Source organism: Taeniopygia guttata, chromosome Z (genome assembly GCF_048771995.1).
Source record: "Taeniopygia guttata chromosome Z, bTaeGut7.mat, whole genome shotgun sequence".
Taxonomy (NCBI): Eukaryota; Metazoa; Chordata; class Aves; order Passeriformes; family Estrildidae; genus Taeniopygia; species Taeniopygia guttata.
In genome coordinates this window covers 61,364,968-61,381,559 of record NC_133063.1, presented here as the reverse complement: position 1 = coordinate 61,381,559, position 16,592 = coordinate 61,364,968, and the positions used below count along the sequence as shown (strand labels likewise).

Here is a 16,592-nt window from a genome sequence, read left to right as displayed (position 1 = left end):
AACAGATGTGTGTCAAACACCCAGGCATTTTTTGTTTTTACACCAACTTTTATTCATTTTCTGCACCTTTAAAATCAGCAATGGAAAGAAAAGCAAAAACTGCCACACATAAATTTGCATTGCTGTCTAAGCAAGTCTAACTAAAAATCCTCCAACTGAAACTTTATTAATAAATTAACTTATTAATTTCTATTGAAGTAAAGTCTATCCAGAAACATATTGATTCCAGCTCTCATTAATATATCCAGACTTGTCTGATGTGAGTTAGGCACGTTTTTATTTCCCATGCACCTGAGCTGCTTTAGTGACTGAACAGAGTGTGAAACTGCATCCAACAGCAAAGAATCTGGTGGCACAACACAAAGTAAATACTGGTCTGCAAGCTGGTCCCACAACACCAGAGCCACAGGGTATTGGCTTTCCCACCAGTTTTGGAAAAAACTGACCCAAACATACTAGGTTTTGGCTAGTATTATTTATAAACTTCAGCCTATGCAAATCTATGTTTCTTGTCACACCTTTGTGTTTAGAGGCATCTTAGCTTATCCAAAAATGAAAGTGACAGCACCATTCTCAGGACAAATTTGGTAGAAAGAACAACACGCACATGAAAAATTTGGTGGGAAAAAAATTATTTTATGGCTGAAATGTACAGAACCTATAAGAGAGATTGGACCATAAAAAAATGTGGATACTATACTTGAAAGCATCATGAGGGAGACCCCCAGCATTGTTAAATCTAAGGCATGGGGACCCAATGTATTCTTTGTTGATGTACTCTGCATGTGATACCTACATCACAGGCATTTGCCACATTTGCCATATGTCTAAGAACTGATAAATCCATGCCCAAAGCCCAGCAAGTTATAGTGAAGTGAGAGGTTGATAGATTAGGACAATACTTGAAAGAACTCAAGAGTTTGAACAAACAGGACACAAAATGTTGGGGAGAAATTCTTGGAGGTACCTTGATAAGTCATACGTTGAGAGACAGATTGAGTAAGACCTCCCCAGGTGCAGTATCTCCGCCTTCACCAAGGACCAACCTTCCTTGCTAATGAAACCATACAATAAACTTACAATTTTTTCAATTTGAGTCCCTCTAGCTGTATCAGCACAAAATCAGAGTGTTCTCAGAGAGTGAAAGGATTCTTCCCCCCAGCTCTCAGTCAGATAATCACTTCTATTTCCTCATAATAATTTCTTTTTGTGAAATGAAAATGATTTCAAAGAACATGAACTGACAATTGAAAGCTACCATCGATGCCCACAGGATGTCATCCATCTCCCTTTCAGGAAATTAAAGCAATAACAAAGCAGGCAGAGACAGTAAAATGACGATAAAAATGTATTTTGATTAAATTATTCTGCAATAAAACTAAAAGGAATCTAAAAGCAAAGTCAGATTAACATCCTCATCATGCCTGTTGAATGACTTGAACAGAAAAACATTTCAAGATGAGCACTGAACTAGCTGCAAACAACATTAAAAGTCTTATCTTTTCCTCTTCCTTTCCTCTTCAGCTGTCATGCCATCATGATCAGCTTAAACAGTCCCATGCAACTCAAAACATCACCTGCAAAGAGAAGGAATCCCTTCTGAACACAGCACTTTCAGTAAACAATCTCTGCCAACAAAAACATTGTTCAAAAGGTGGTGAGACCTTCTTCCCCCTTTGCACTCCCTCTTTCCATAAAGCATAAAGTAGCCATTTCCTAAAAAAACAATAAAGATAAATTGATTACAGAGAAAAATGTTTTTCTCTTTCTTTAAGAAACCAAAGCAGAGATGTTACACTATGACACAAAATAACTCACACACGGACGCTAGATGTAAAAGAGGGAAGAAAAGAACTAAAATAGAGGGTTTTATTTCCTGACTCTGCTACATATAGAATTACAAAAGAGACAGGGGATTAGAGGGTGAAATAGTTACTTCTGTAACTACCCTGGTTAAACTAATAGTGTGTCAATACTTTCTACCTACAAAGACGAACGTAAAAAATCATTATTTACATTAACATTCATGAGAACTACAGTGGAAATACGTAAACATCAGAAGGCATAGAAAACTTTTAGGAGAATCTTGAAACTCTCAAAAGAGCAGGGCAATATTGGGATACAATATTAATGACTAACTATACTAAAATAATGCATGATTTATTAAAAATCCAGACATTGTTTCAAAAGACAATTTTTAATTACTTATTTTTATTCTTAGTTTTGTTTTTAGGTGAATTTTTTCCAGTGACTTGGTAAATATCTTCTAACTATATCTTATGTGTTGATTTTACACAGCCTGGTTTTTGGTAGTAGGGGTGGGTAGTGAGGCTGGCATTTGGCCAGTGTCAAACCATGATATTACGGTTTTTGGACCAATTTTGTTTTTTGAATACTTAAAAAAAACACATTCTTTGAGAGTCAAAAAAATTTCATTTGCTTTCACCAATAAATTTCTAAAATCAAACAGAATGGGAACTACAGTTTGAGAGAACAATAGACTGCCGCTGTAAACAATTGGTGAAGTTTGTTCAATATAATGACTATGGAATTAAGAAATTCTTTTTTCTCTTCCAAGAAATGAGAGTATTAACAACAAAATCTACCAAATTTGTACTTGCATAATTTAAAAAAAAAACCTCAAATTTTTCAGCAGTGGCCACATGAAGGATGACAAAAATGTAGTAGTCTTGTCAAGCTTTACATTTTGCATGAAAATGGTCTATTTCAAAAATATATTACTTAGAGTCCCAAGCTGTGAATTTAAAATCTTGCATCTGAATAAATATCATTGTTCCATACCTATAACAACTTCAAACAGGCTATACAGGAACATCTCATTGATTTTCCACATTTATGGATTTACTAGGTGTGTGATCTTAAATATCTACAGAAACATCCATCTGCTTTGGTTTAGATTTGTAGTGGTGGCGTTCTTTTTACACTGCTGTTACTGGTGTGTTTGTTGGGTTATGCTTTGCAAATCTCAGTCTTGAATTTTGCAGAACTAAAGAACCTCACTTTGTCAGAAAGTAGTTCGGAGACAAAAGTTCTCGTAACTGTAAAACTGACTAAGAGCAAAACTAATATTGGTATCGAAAGTCTTACACAATTAGGCCTGATGAACAATATCATGGTTCTTCATGCTGCTGAGAAATAAATGTATGAGATATTTATGGTTTTATATCAAGACCGCCATTTTACAGCCACTGTGAAAGTAGGTTGAAAGTACAATAGTACCTTGAGTCCTAGAAAGTAACACCACAATGTGTGGGACAACTTGGCTTCCTCTGAGGTGATAAATAGTTTATCTGTCCACATTCACAATTTATTTGAAAGAACGTTACAGGTACTTGAGCTACACAGGAGAGACAAATAAGACTGCAGAGTGAGATTAAAGGCTATAGCAGGTTCCTGTAAATTGAAAACAAACAAACAAAAAAACCCAAAGAAACCAAATTGAACCAAACCAAATAAAAAAACAAATCTAAAACCAAAACCAGAACTAAATAACCAACCAACTAAACAACAAAAAATCAGGAAAACAAAATCAAAAATCCCAAACAAAAAAATCCCAAACCAACCAACCAAGTAATGAAGCACAAAACATATTTATTATCTCTATTGATTCTATGAACAATTTGAAAGAAGTGCTAGAATTCACCTCCACAACATACTGCAAAATACTGCTACAATAAATACCCCTACATACAATAAATACAATAAATAGGAAAAAGTGAAAAAAATCATCAAGAACCATTACCATTCTGTTGCCTCTAATATTTATTTGACTAAATTGTGAAAAATACTATTTTCAAATCAAACATTGGTTTTTAAAGAACAATAATAATTTAAATAATAATGCAATTCAGACTGATGAAAGATCAGTTGTGTACCAGATGTATACAATATATTTTGTTCTGATATTTCCCTTGTCCCTTGTTGGTTATTTTTATGTTTGAGTTATACTGACAGACCTTACAGTTCCTCCCCCTTTCCTATCTTCCTGCTCTTTACTTGGACAGTGGTAGTACTTTTTATTTGTTTAAATGAACAGTGTTGTGATCAAAGAGAGACTTTCCTACTGACTATTATTCATCCCCTTTCTACATGCTCCTAAATAATTCCTTTCAGAGATAATACCTATCCCTGGCTCGCTTAGACCTCAGTTCATGCAGTTTCTTCATATAAACAATGAAAAATTGATTATTGGAACACAATAATACTTCCTGTAGTTAAGCTGGCCACAAAAGATCACAGAATCACAGAATATGAGGTTGAAGGGACCTACAAGGATTACCAAGTCCTACACCTGGTCCTTCACATCACCTTCTCCAAGAGTCCCACCATGTGCTGAGAGCATTATCCAAATGATTCTTGAACTCTGTCAGGCTGGTGCTGTGACCAGTCCCTGGGGAGGCTGTTCCAGTGTCTGAGTGTAGGCTAAGGCAAAAGAAAACTCAGTAAATAAGAAAGTTTAGATTCAAGTAATCTATAGAATAAAATACCATTTGGTATATTTTAAAGATAAATATATAATCAGGTGGCACTAGCTGGAAACAAACAGGACTGGAACTCTATTTTATCCTTGGTAGTTGCCAATATCAGAACGCTATATCAAACAACACATAGGAAGTCAAACATTTCTGTCCTGGTGAGAAATTAATAGCTGCGCCTCTTACCAAATCAAATGCATTCTGAAAATTCCTGACTGTTAACATGAATATATAACCTCAATATGTCATAATCTCACACCCACCTACCCACAAACCTGTACTGTCCAAATAATCCTTCTGCACAAAACTTATCTGTTGTATTTTTTTAAGTAGTTCCTTGCCTGAGGATAAGCTGAACCATGATCATAAAAGAAAGGAAAGCAGAATAAGAGCATGTTGTTGTTCTTTTAAAGCAGATACACTGAAGGGGTTATTATTTTATTAATGGTACTCTCACTGACATTATTCTGGTGTTATTTGAACAAACTGCCTTCTATTGTAATCTGTAGTGACACAAAGCTCTGCAAGAGACAGGATGCTTTGAACAATTCCCATTTTAGATTACGTCTAGAAATTGCATGTTTAAAGCTGAATTTACATGTTGAATGCAAATCTTTGAGACTGAACTGGCATATCAAACTGGTACAGCTGTACACAATTAGAGCAAAATGTGGCTGCTATTTCAAAGAGCCTTTCTTTTGTTGTAGTATATACTGTTGTTCATTTGTTTGGAAATATATCACTTATCTCCAACACAGAGGACTATTTGTGAATTAAGAGCTGTTGTTTCAAAAAGATTACATAATCACTGAAAAAATGTCCTACATCCCTAGCAGGTTTTTGGGTCAGAAACTGCTGTCTGGATCTAGATTTGATTAGGTTTAGAAAGTCTTCCAGCAGTAATGATTTTTGGGGTTGATGTTTCTTTGTTTTTTTTTTTTCAAATCATATTTTAGTCATGGTCAGAGCTTCCATGTACTACTTACCTTACAAAAAAAGCAAAAGGTTCTTCTCTGTGGCTATATGATGTCTTTCTATTTCTTCATCTCAGAAGGTGTCAGCTTCACTAAGGATTCCCACTTAAATTGAGCAGCAGAGGACAGTGCAGACTGAATACAAATTTGTGCTGGAGAAGTGGAACAAGGTTAGTGAAGTGTGCAGTTGGTAAGATTGATGTTGATACCCTTCACTGCCAAGTGAAATGCCAATAATGCTTGTATAGCATTTTGTGAGGGCAATGGGAGTATTGATTCCTGAGCAATAATAAAGAATGAAGCTGTTCTCTCAGGTATAAAAATATTGGCAACTGTTACAAAGAATTGACTCATAGAGGTCTGAGTGTTGGCCTATCTTAATACAAATAATTCAGGCTTCAGAAGTATTTCAAGAGCAGCCAGGCATGGTCCTCAGGCACATTCTCTTCTATTAATTTATCTGCAGCTTTCACAAGTGTCTCTGTCTATCAGCCAATTGGTCTTTGAGGTGCAGAGACAAAAATGGATTTCTGAAGGCTTGTTGGGAGACAATATGAAAAGCCAGCTGAGCCATGAATTTTTAACATATAAAATAAAAAAAAGTTACATTCCTTTCTTGCCATTTTTATGAGAAAAAGCAGAACATATGGTTTCCATGCACTCCATAAATAAATTTAACATGCATTTCATTGGGAGCTGAGATTTCTAAGGTTAGTATTTTTATTACATTGCTTAAAATAGCTTTACTCACTGAAAGAAGTGTAAAGTTCCCAGAACATGAAGCTATTAAAGGCTATAGTACAACTTACACATTTCCTAAAAATTTGCAGTATGCTGTCTGTGCTTAAACATGAATATTAAGTGTTTCCTGAAAAATTCTGAAGATTAGCTGCCTTTTGTGGTGTTGAAAACCAAACACCTTTAAATGACTTCTCACTTCTAAAATTGTGTGGCATGTCTGTTCACTCTGTTAACTAACAGGATTCTGCTCCATCACCAACTATCAAAAGTACAACAGAAATGGAAGCACTGGGAGTACATCAACACTCGTTGCACAAGCTGTGATGAAATCCACATGGTGGTGTAGAATTAGCTGCATTTCATTGGCAAATGCCTCACCCATGCTTTGTGTAATAATAAACATCTGACAGAACTGCTGCTGACTTGTGAACAATCAATTTTCTTTCAATGGCTATTAGTTACCAAAAATCCATCATTATTATCTATTGTTTTTTATTTAGCAGTAGATTTCTCACACTAATATTAGAGGCCTAATGATTTTTAATCAAGAAAACTGATTTAAAAAGGGTAAATAAAGTCACAAATAATTTCCAAAAATGAAAAATATTAATGAAGAATTCTAATTACTGGACTTAACGATTTCAAGTAGTCAATGTTTAAATCCCACTTAAAACATGACTGTTTTACAACAGACACCTTAAACCATTGTGAAGTAACTTATTTTGCCACAAATATCTCCACTGAAAGAAAATATACTGACTGGAAGGCTTTCATCCTGGTCATGCTCTTCCTGACTCAAGCACATAATGAATTTCTCAGTCTCATGGGCTCAGAAACCTTCACAAATGTCTTTTAAAACTGCGAAGAAAACTTTTGGTCTCTGAATAAATCAACAATCAAATGGGAAGAACATACAATTTGAAACAGAAGCGCAGGTGGGCCGAGTTCAGGCAAAATAAAAATGGGACAAACACAATATGTCTGGTGGAGAACCACAGGAGAAATTGCCAGTAGCCGTGACTACTGAACTACTATTACATATTAAAAAAAAACCAATGGAATTACGCATAGTTGAAAAATACTTGAAAAATTTATATTTAACATAACAAGGAGTGATTGTATCAGAACCACATGAAAGAAAGAATATTAAGGAAATTTGATTCAAAGAAGCAATTTATAATTCCTTTACCCTCAATAGATCCTTTTCTATGCTTTTTTAGATATCCATCCATCTATTATGTCAATAAAGGAACATAGAAAAAGGAAGCCACAGCTTTTGTCATCTAGAAGAAAATGTTCCCTTCTACAACTGATAGGCTTTGGCATTCATAACCCTGACCCATTCTTCACTTTACCAAGCCAAAACCTGGCTGAGAAAGTACTTATTTTTGATGGTTTGTTGCATATAAGATAGTTGTCTCTTTAATCAGACCTCATCCAGATTTGGACAAATAATATCTTTATTTCCTTATATATGTTAAATAACACTTTTGATAGAAGGTCACTTTTGCTATGAGAGTGAGGCACCAAAGTGGTCTACCACCTGTTTTTTTCTCAGATGTAAAGCATCTCATATTATTGTAGTAAAAGAAATTTTGTACATGCATGTATATTCACCCAATCAGCTTCTCTTTCCTTCACCCCCACAGCTAAAAATCTCTCCTATTGCCTAGAGTATGAGGCAGTTATTATGTAAATTTCCTTTATATTATGCAAGTAAATAAGAACTAAATATCTAGTATCTGTCTTTACTTTTGATTACTCAATACCGGCACCCAAAATCCACAACAATGTTGATCTGTATTTTCCTCAGTTTTTTTATGTAAAGAAAATTCACTAGAGTAAGAAATTACTCTTCCAAATGCACATCATTTTGTCTCTATTGACATAAAATTTCACCTGCCATCATATTGCCTATTAATCTATTAAAGTCATCTCATCTTTGGTATCATAAACCACTCAGTATCATTTGTATGTTTCTTTTCTGTTTTCCTTTTTTTTTATTTTCATAGCTATATTAAGAGATACTAGTCGTAGAAAAGGCAAGTGTGATAAAGATTTGAAAAGACAGGTTGTATATGTTTAGAGATATGACCTGCTTCTTAGTGTTTTCTTTAGAAAAGGTCAGGAAGTGCCATTTCTTGTGACATTCAGTTTCTCAAAAAGAGTTTTTCAGAGCCTTTGGTTCAAACTTCCAGATGGCAATCTGGTACAGAAGAAGTACAAGAGTAAAATGAAGATTAATCACCATGTGTGTGATAAGTGCTGAGAGCACTGCAGGATCTCAGTCTGGTAAAAATCCACTGTGTCAGACTAGGGGAAAACAGATGACCAAATTGACATAAAGATGCTGAGTTTTGCCCTTTGAATTCTAAAGGCTATTTCGGTTGACTAGACACCAGAGAATCATAAAAACATTAAACATCAAAAGTTGTACTATTTGGTCTTGTGTTTTAACCCTGCTGTCATGTTTTGCTTCCTTTCCTTGCCAAGGTTAGATTTTAGTACTCAAGCACAACCTAGATGAGATCTCAGTGCATTCACCAACACTAATATTTTTTTCTCCATTTACTCATGTCTTTCAAACACTGTCTAGTGATTTTAGAGAAACCAGTAGGAGGGAAGAAAAAATGTTTCAATTTGGTTTTTGTTTTTTTGTTATTTTTAATGTGTCCACTTCTGTTCTGCAGTAAGGACAGATTCCCTTCTGCAATTTGCTGAACAAAACAATTGGTGATAGACTGAAGATATTTACATTCCAGCTATAAATTCATTCATAAAGTGAATTTAGTAGTCTTGAGAGGTATTAGACTGAATACCCCAGGGACTAGACTCATTGATTTATTCACAGGACTGCTACTGTGAAATGTGAAATAATGCAAGTTGTCCTATTAGAGCGTTCCAAGCCTGACCTCCCAGAATGACCTATGAGGGGAGAGATTAGTTCAGCTTTTATGTTCATTTAGGAAAGCACTTCTTTCACTTTAATCAAAGGCAAAATTGCTTCTGAATTCAATGAAGGTTTGATCAGATCTTTGTCCTGTAAGAAAGACACTGTGACCACTGAACAAGCCACAGACACAAAAGATCAGGAAGAGATGATAAAATGTCTATGGACACATGCAGTAAATATGATAATCATACCCCTGGGCACACAGCTCTGGTCTTCGTACAAGTGTACGGGTGGCAAACGATAATTATCTGAGTGTTTTAGACCTGTACTTGGGATTTTTTAAACCTTAAATTCATGTATGGTAAGTATATGATAGAATTTTACCTGAAATACACTCTTTGTTTTTTGCTGACAAAAGAAGAGAAAAGAATCTTGAATATTTGATTCTACCAAGCACATGAATTGGGAAAGTCCCTTGGTTCCTACTTTGACACACTCTCACTCCCATCTTTACACATATGTGAAATAGGAGGTAATAACAGCTACCAAATTAGTGGATGAAAAGAAGATACAGACGGTCAAGAAAGGTAATTTGGGTTTTTACTCCAAATTTTTGAGCAAGAGATATCTTCCATGCCCATGGTATTGCACTTGTTGACAAAGCCACATACTTGTGTAACAGACCTCTTTGGAACAATAATATTCCTTCATCTTCATGCTGGTGCAATAGGATCTGTCCACTATGGTAAAAATAAAAATATTTTAAATGTATGGTAAGTATAAAAATATTTGTATTTATTTAGCTGCCAAGTGCAGTGATAGCTACTATATTCTACAGAAAACCCACTGGTGGATATTCAGCTTTCCTGAGTTCTGTTGAACTTTCATTACAAGTACCAGGATGAAAGTTACACATTTTTAAGCATGGCAACAGAAGAAATCTGGAGGTGGAGACCTTGTCAGTCACTGACAACAGGCCCTTGAAAATAAAACTACTGAGAAAAACTACTGCACTCTGAGAAAAGTTTCTGCTAGCATTTGGGAAAGGAAACAGGGTGATCTTTGTTTCCAAGACCTAAATACCCGAAGTGTCTGCCATGATCTAAACATTTTGCTAGGTTTTGATGGGCTTTTTTTTGTATTTGCCACTTTACACTGTATCTTGACACTCAAGATATTTTAAAATACTTGAAAATATAAAAGACTTAGCTGATATTGCCTTATACTTCTGCTTTCCTGCTTCTGTACCCTTTCACTCTTATTTTAATTACTTTAAAGGCATTTAAAGGTATTATTTTCTGCTGTTCTTCCTAGTTTTATCCTAGATTTAAATTACTCCTCCCCTCTTATATATACTTATCAACACTGATACTTTTCTTCTACTGAACATAGATTAGCACAGCTAGGACTTCTATCTGTATGTGGGTACTCTGCCACATAGTTCAGCAGCAGTGGCAGGACTTGTATACAGATTCCTACTGAACATTGGATTCATTACTATTGAAACTGATAAAGCCAATTTAAGAGGTTTCTTTCATCTAGCCTGATGGCAGCTCAAAGTTGGATTTTCAGTATTAACTACTGATCTGACACCCACATAAATCTTTCACTGCTGTGCTCTCAGATATTTAAGACAAACTCATGAGTTGTTACTGAAGATTCAGCTGCACAGGAAGCACAAAGGTATCCAAAATTATGTTCACTACAATAAAGCTGAAAACAACAGACAGCAACTTCTGTCTATTTAGTTATTCCCTTTGCAAACATAAGATTAAAGTTCCTCATGCCAGCCAAGCAGGGATACTCAAAACTCAAGTTTGTAAACACCACATTAAACTTTGGGAAAGGTTTATAACTCTGAAATTTTGCCAAACTGCTAAAAGCTGAAGCATGAAGATAGAAGAACACACAGAACTTGACTGAACACCCACAGAAAGCAGTGGGAGACTTTCCACACATTTCAGTCAGTAACAGCTGAAGCCATCCAACACATTTCAGAACTATTAGTATGATTTTTTTTCAGTCTCACAAGTTAAATAATATATTCAAATGCAAAACCACTTCTCAATGTGAATTAAGAGGAGTGGAAAATACAGAGCTTTTATGTAACACACATTTTTGACATTGGAATGTGGATATATCAAAACTTTCTTCTTCTAAGAAGACAAAGTAAAGTTAATTAATCATCCCCTTTTATCATCTAATTCACGTCACTGAAAACAAAAGAATCTTTAATAATACAGAAGGATTTCAACTAGACATGCTTGCCGTTAAAATATGTATTATCATCACATGACATGGTAAAAAAACTTCACAAGTGTTTAAATGTGATGTGTAGAGCATTCTATGAACATATAAAAAATGACCCTGCTTCAAAAATGTTAGACTAATTAGAAAGTACATACATAAGGGAGTGGGAGGGAGGAGAGTGAATTGATTAAATCACTGAAAAGAAAGGGTAAAAGCTAAAACCACATTTCATTAGCCCCGTGACTCATCATTTTCTTATGTATATAGACATGCTTCTATTCACTGGATGAGCAGCCCAACATTTATAATTTTCTTTTCTCAAGTTGTGTGTCTTCATGAGTCATTCAGAAAGAGTGTGAAGGATTGTCAGACTGCTTCAGGAAGTGGAACGAAGACAAACGGGGCCATATGGAAGAAGTTATGAGAGCAGAGAGAGAGGAGAATATTGTGACAAGCTTGCAAGCCTTTTTTCCTTGGGTCAAAGAGAGAATAGAAATAGCAGGTGAAAGTATGGAAGTAAATGGGTGGACAGAATCATACAAGACCTTGAAGTAAAATCATGGCCTTTCAAGTCAGGTACCAATGGAGATGGCATTTTGTGCTTTACCCAGTAAACCTGGCAGTTTTCAGGCAGCCCACTTCCTAATCCTTTGAACAACATATTATTGCATCACCTCTGTGCAAACTTCTTTCCTTAGGTGTATCTTCAACATCAATGGCCAAAATATAAGTCTGAAGCTAGAGTTTTGAAACTGCACATGGTATTTGTGTTTGTAGCTCCTTCTATGAATTTCCAGGCTAGAAATAGTTACTGGAAGTTGCTGCACTATAAAAGTGAAGGATAAGGCTTTCAAACACAAATGTGACATGGAATTTTGTTTACACAACAAGACAGAAATACAGCAAGCAATGTTGGGACATTAGGGAAATGAATTAATAATTAATTGCTTATAAATGAGTTAACAGCTCTTTACAATGACACATAATTGTAGGGAAAAAAATTATTACCAAAAGATCACTAACAGCTTCTAAATATGTTGGTTATTCCAGTGAGAAAACATGAGTGTTTAAATAAAAGTCAGTTAGATACCTCTTAGGTTATAACTGTCACACAAGCAGCTTGTAAGTGGGTAAAAACCAGTGTTCTAAAGTAAACTTCCACTCTCCAGCTGTTGCTGTTGTCGGCAAAGCAAGCAACCTGGTTATACTACAAAATGAAACAAAAAAAAAAGCGCAAAACAAAAACAAAAGACAAAAAAAATCAAACAAACAAAACTCCTAACCATTAAATCATTACAATTTGGATATATATATTTTTATTAGAAAGAATGAAAAAAATACTGTCTAAATGAAACAAAGATACCAATTCTTCATAATATTTCACATAGAAAAGAATATTTAGACATGAATTAAGGTTCAAGAATAATTCAGCCTAACAAATCGGTTCCTGTTTGTAGGAAACAAAAGATCTCATATAAAAAACATAATAAAGGAATAAGGAAATACTATGTTGTTGTCCACATAGCTGGAAGTCATTTGCTAGTTGATGATATAAAACTGACAAAGATATGTAGAATTAAAATAGTATATTATTTCTGTGAGACTGCATTGACTTTGAGAGTACAAACCTATGTTATGCAGAAAATCATATTAATGCCTCCCATTACATCTTCAACTTCAGAAAGATTTTGCAAGCAGAAGAATAATCATAGTCCTATAAAATTCCACTGTCATTTTTTGCTAATTATTTATGTTCCATATGCATTATATTCCAAATATTAAATAGAATATTACATTGAGAATATTAAATTGCTGAAATTTTAATTACTGGCAGCATTGAATTCCAAGATGAAACATGCATCACTGTATCAAAATCAATATGAATAGAATTGACTATGGGAAACTATGTGAATGGGAAGATGTGAATGTGTGAGCACAGGGGAATGGTTTCTGTGCTGCCAAAAGAAAACCTGGGCTCACAAAATAACTTGCTGACAAAAAAAATACCATCCATTTGTTCCTCAGTTCACACCAATTTCTTGACTTTACACTTGCTATCTTCACACTTACTCTATTTTAAGAAAAACTTCAGCACATTAGCTAAAATATTGACTGTTGGTTGTCTTGAACTCTAACCCTAATTTATAAGAACCACTAAGACTATTCTCCTACGTGCAAATTCAGGAAAACACTCCATTATATTGACAAACTGGGGCAAGACATGGACTAATCAGAATCAAAGACTGTTCTTGAGCTGCAGAAGTATTTTCAGGTGAATCAAGAAAAAAACAGGCTCAGAATAGCATATAACCATACTTTATATAAATATAGGTTACTTTTTAAGAAAAAATCACTAACAGATGCAGAAGTGTATTTCAGTAAACAAAAGTTAATGGCTCATTCCAGCAAAGAGCGATATAGTCAGATGAAATGCCTCACTTTCAACGTACTTTCTTGGGTTTTTGTTTAAATACCATCTGAAAACCAAGGCTGTTTTTTTTTGTGCAAACTACCTTACCATGCTGGCCCAAAGCTACTTCTGCAGGACTCTGACACTTTTTCTCATGGGCAATGACATTTTTGTATTAGTTTAGCCTTGTGCTCCTATATACACATAAAGACTTGCACAATTATAGTTAATGTCAACTGTCTTCATTGCTTTATTTTATTTTAAATGGAAAACCAGCAATATATAGCTAGTTGAGTAGTCAGCAAAGTGGCACAGACCTAATCAAAGATAAAAAGCAGACCAGGATATACAAGGGCTATACATACAAAGAAATCTACTAATTTGTTGGTGGCATATTAAAAATTGTGCCCTGAACCTTGTACATTGAAATTTAAATAAGAATTATTAGGGCTACATAGGTTGAGTGTTTATGGGAAAACAGGGTAGCACAAGATGTCAAAACAAGCAATAAAACTCTGCAGATTAAGACCAGTTAAATAAGCACAAAGAGGTAAGACAAAAGTTATGTGAGCTGACTTATTTATTATGGCAAATATGAGCCATGAAAAATAAAACCATATAATTATTTCTCAAGATGTCAAGGTAATTGTGTCAGCACTTACATAGACTCTGGGAAAGCAGCAATATAAAATGGCAAGAAGAAAAGCCAGGTGAAAAAGATCAAAGTGCCAAAGTGCACAGTGATGTGCTGTAGAAGGTATGGCTGTCAGAATTAAAAACACAATACAGATTTGTACAATAATACCAACTGTGCTAGAAAGTGTTATATTTACTAATACAGTAATATTTATATTATCCTATCCATTATTCAAACTCAGTCTACTTGCAGCACCATACACAGTAGTACAATTTTCTAGAAATCAGGCATGTTTCACTAGTTTGCACATTCTTGAAATAATAGGCATAAAATTTCCTCTTAAGCAACAGTTTCAAATTAATCTAGTAGACTGTTAAGAAGAGCTTAAATAAGAGAGGTTGAACTCCAGAATATCATGGAAAGTGAGACGTCTGAAATGAGATGTTTATTTAAGAAAATAATATCTGACCTAACTACCACAGTGGCAACTCTTGTTTTCAGAAACCTGAGTGGATCCCTGAAACCTAGCAGAGGATTTTTTAAGACCATCCCCACAATATTTTGCAAATCTGAACGGGTTTTGTAATTAATAAAACATCTCTAGAAATGTGAATGGAGTAGTTTAAGGTGTTTAAATGCAACATGGAATCTGACAGGCCAGAGTGCTTTCTTTATCCAGTGTGTAATGACTTACATTGTTTTTGCTGTAGAACTGTAAGAGTGAAAACGTGTATATTTCTTAATGTTGTAAATATGCTCTAAGTAAAATTAAGTGTCTTAAAATTTCTTTATAAAATACATACAGTCATTTTAATTATAGGATATTTTAAGATACACTTCACAGAAAAATCAGCCCTATTTAATAAATCAGTGAACTAGGAGCAGAATGGAGCATTGCAGGGTCACAGAGTTAACTCCTTATAGAAGCTGTGTAATCCACCTTGTGATAATGTTCCAATTATTTAGTCATTCATCATTAATATGAAGTAATATTTGCTCAAATGGTTGAGTGACTTCAGAAATTATGAGATATAGAATCAGTCTAGATGTCTACTTAAAAAACTCCAACAAACAAAATATTTGAAATGTATGTAACACAGCCCTGCCTGTGCCAAAATCAATTCCCTTGTGTTTCTTATTTTTCAATTGAGATATCCCACACCCCTTTGCATGAGAAGATATGTGAAGCTTGTATCTGAATCTGCATACAAATTCAATAATTTTTCTAGATCTCACTTATTTTAAGAATGTCAGGATCAAAGAGAAATACAGAGACAAAAGGAAAATTTTGCATAGAAACAATGATAGTATGAGGATTTTTACACTATGCAGATTAGATAATATTCACACAAATTACACTTGGTGTGTTTTTACACTGCAAAAGGAATTGGGGAAAGGAAAACTGTTTTGAATATTTCTAGTATTTCTGTTTAGGAATTAGACAGAATTTTACCTAATTGATATCCAACTAAACAATGTTACAAGCCAAATAAAGGCTCTCTGTAGGATATCTGAAGACATAATTCTCCAAAGTCAATACCTTTAAATGATTGGGAAATGTTGAAGTACCTTAGAACACTTGCATGCCTTTGGCTTTAATATTTGCAGATATAGAACACACACTGTGAATGAACCCATTCAAGATAACCCTGGGTATCCATACAAATGTAGAGTGTATCAAATATCACTTACTCTGCAAGCTTTTATTTATAAAGCAAAGTTCCTGAAAATATTTTTAATTCTGAGATTTTGTAATTCAATTTTTCAAAAATACTCTCAGGATAACACTTTTCTTACCTCTATTTTTACGCTTTCAGGTTTAACATATTGGACTCCTCCTGATCAACAATGAAGCCACTGTTAAACTACTCTCCATCATTAATATTTGAAACCCTGGACTTGACTTACACTAACAATGCACCAACAAATATTCCACACCTAGGAAAAATCCTCCTTGGAATCCTAACCAGAAGTGGACTGAGAGTACCATATTCACCCTTTCATTATACTCCTCTGCAAAGTTCTCTGAAGATCAGGTTTGGAACTGATACAAGTTCATGGCAAAGGAGGTAGTGTTTTCAAAATTCCTAATTAGTATTATTAAAACAGTAATAACTTAATCAGAGAAAAGTTTCAATTTAATTTGTCATAACAGATTCAACTTGTAACTGAGGTAAACACTACACTTAAG

General features: G+C 34.5%; 1 protein-coding gene across 3 annotated transcripts in view; it reads right to left on the bottom strand.

Annotated features, from left to right (window-relative positions):
* Positions 1 to 2,621: 2,621 nt before the first annotated feature.
* Positions 2,622 to 16,592, bottom strand: part of LOC100221996 (TLE family member 1, transcriptional corepressor) — a 164,362-nt gene continuing 150,391 nt past the window's right edge. For all 3 annotated transcript variants that reach the window (XR_012053039.1, XR_012053040.1, XR_012053041.1), the window contains one exon: positions 2,622 to 16,592. This exon is cut by the window's right edge and continues 36,147 nt beyond it. The gene's annotated coding sequence lies outside the window, so the exon portion shown is untranslated.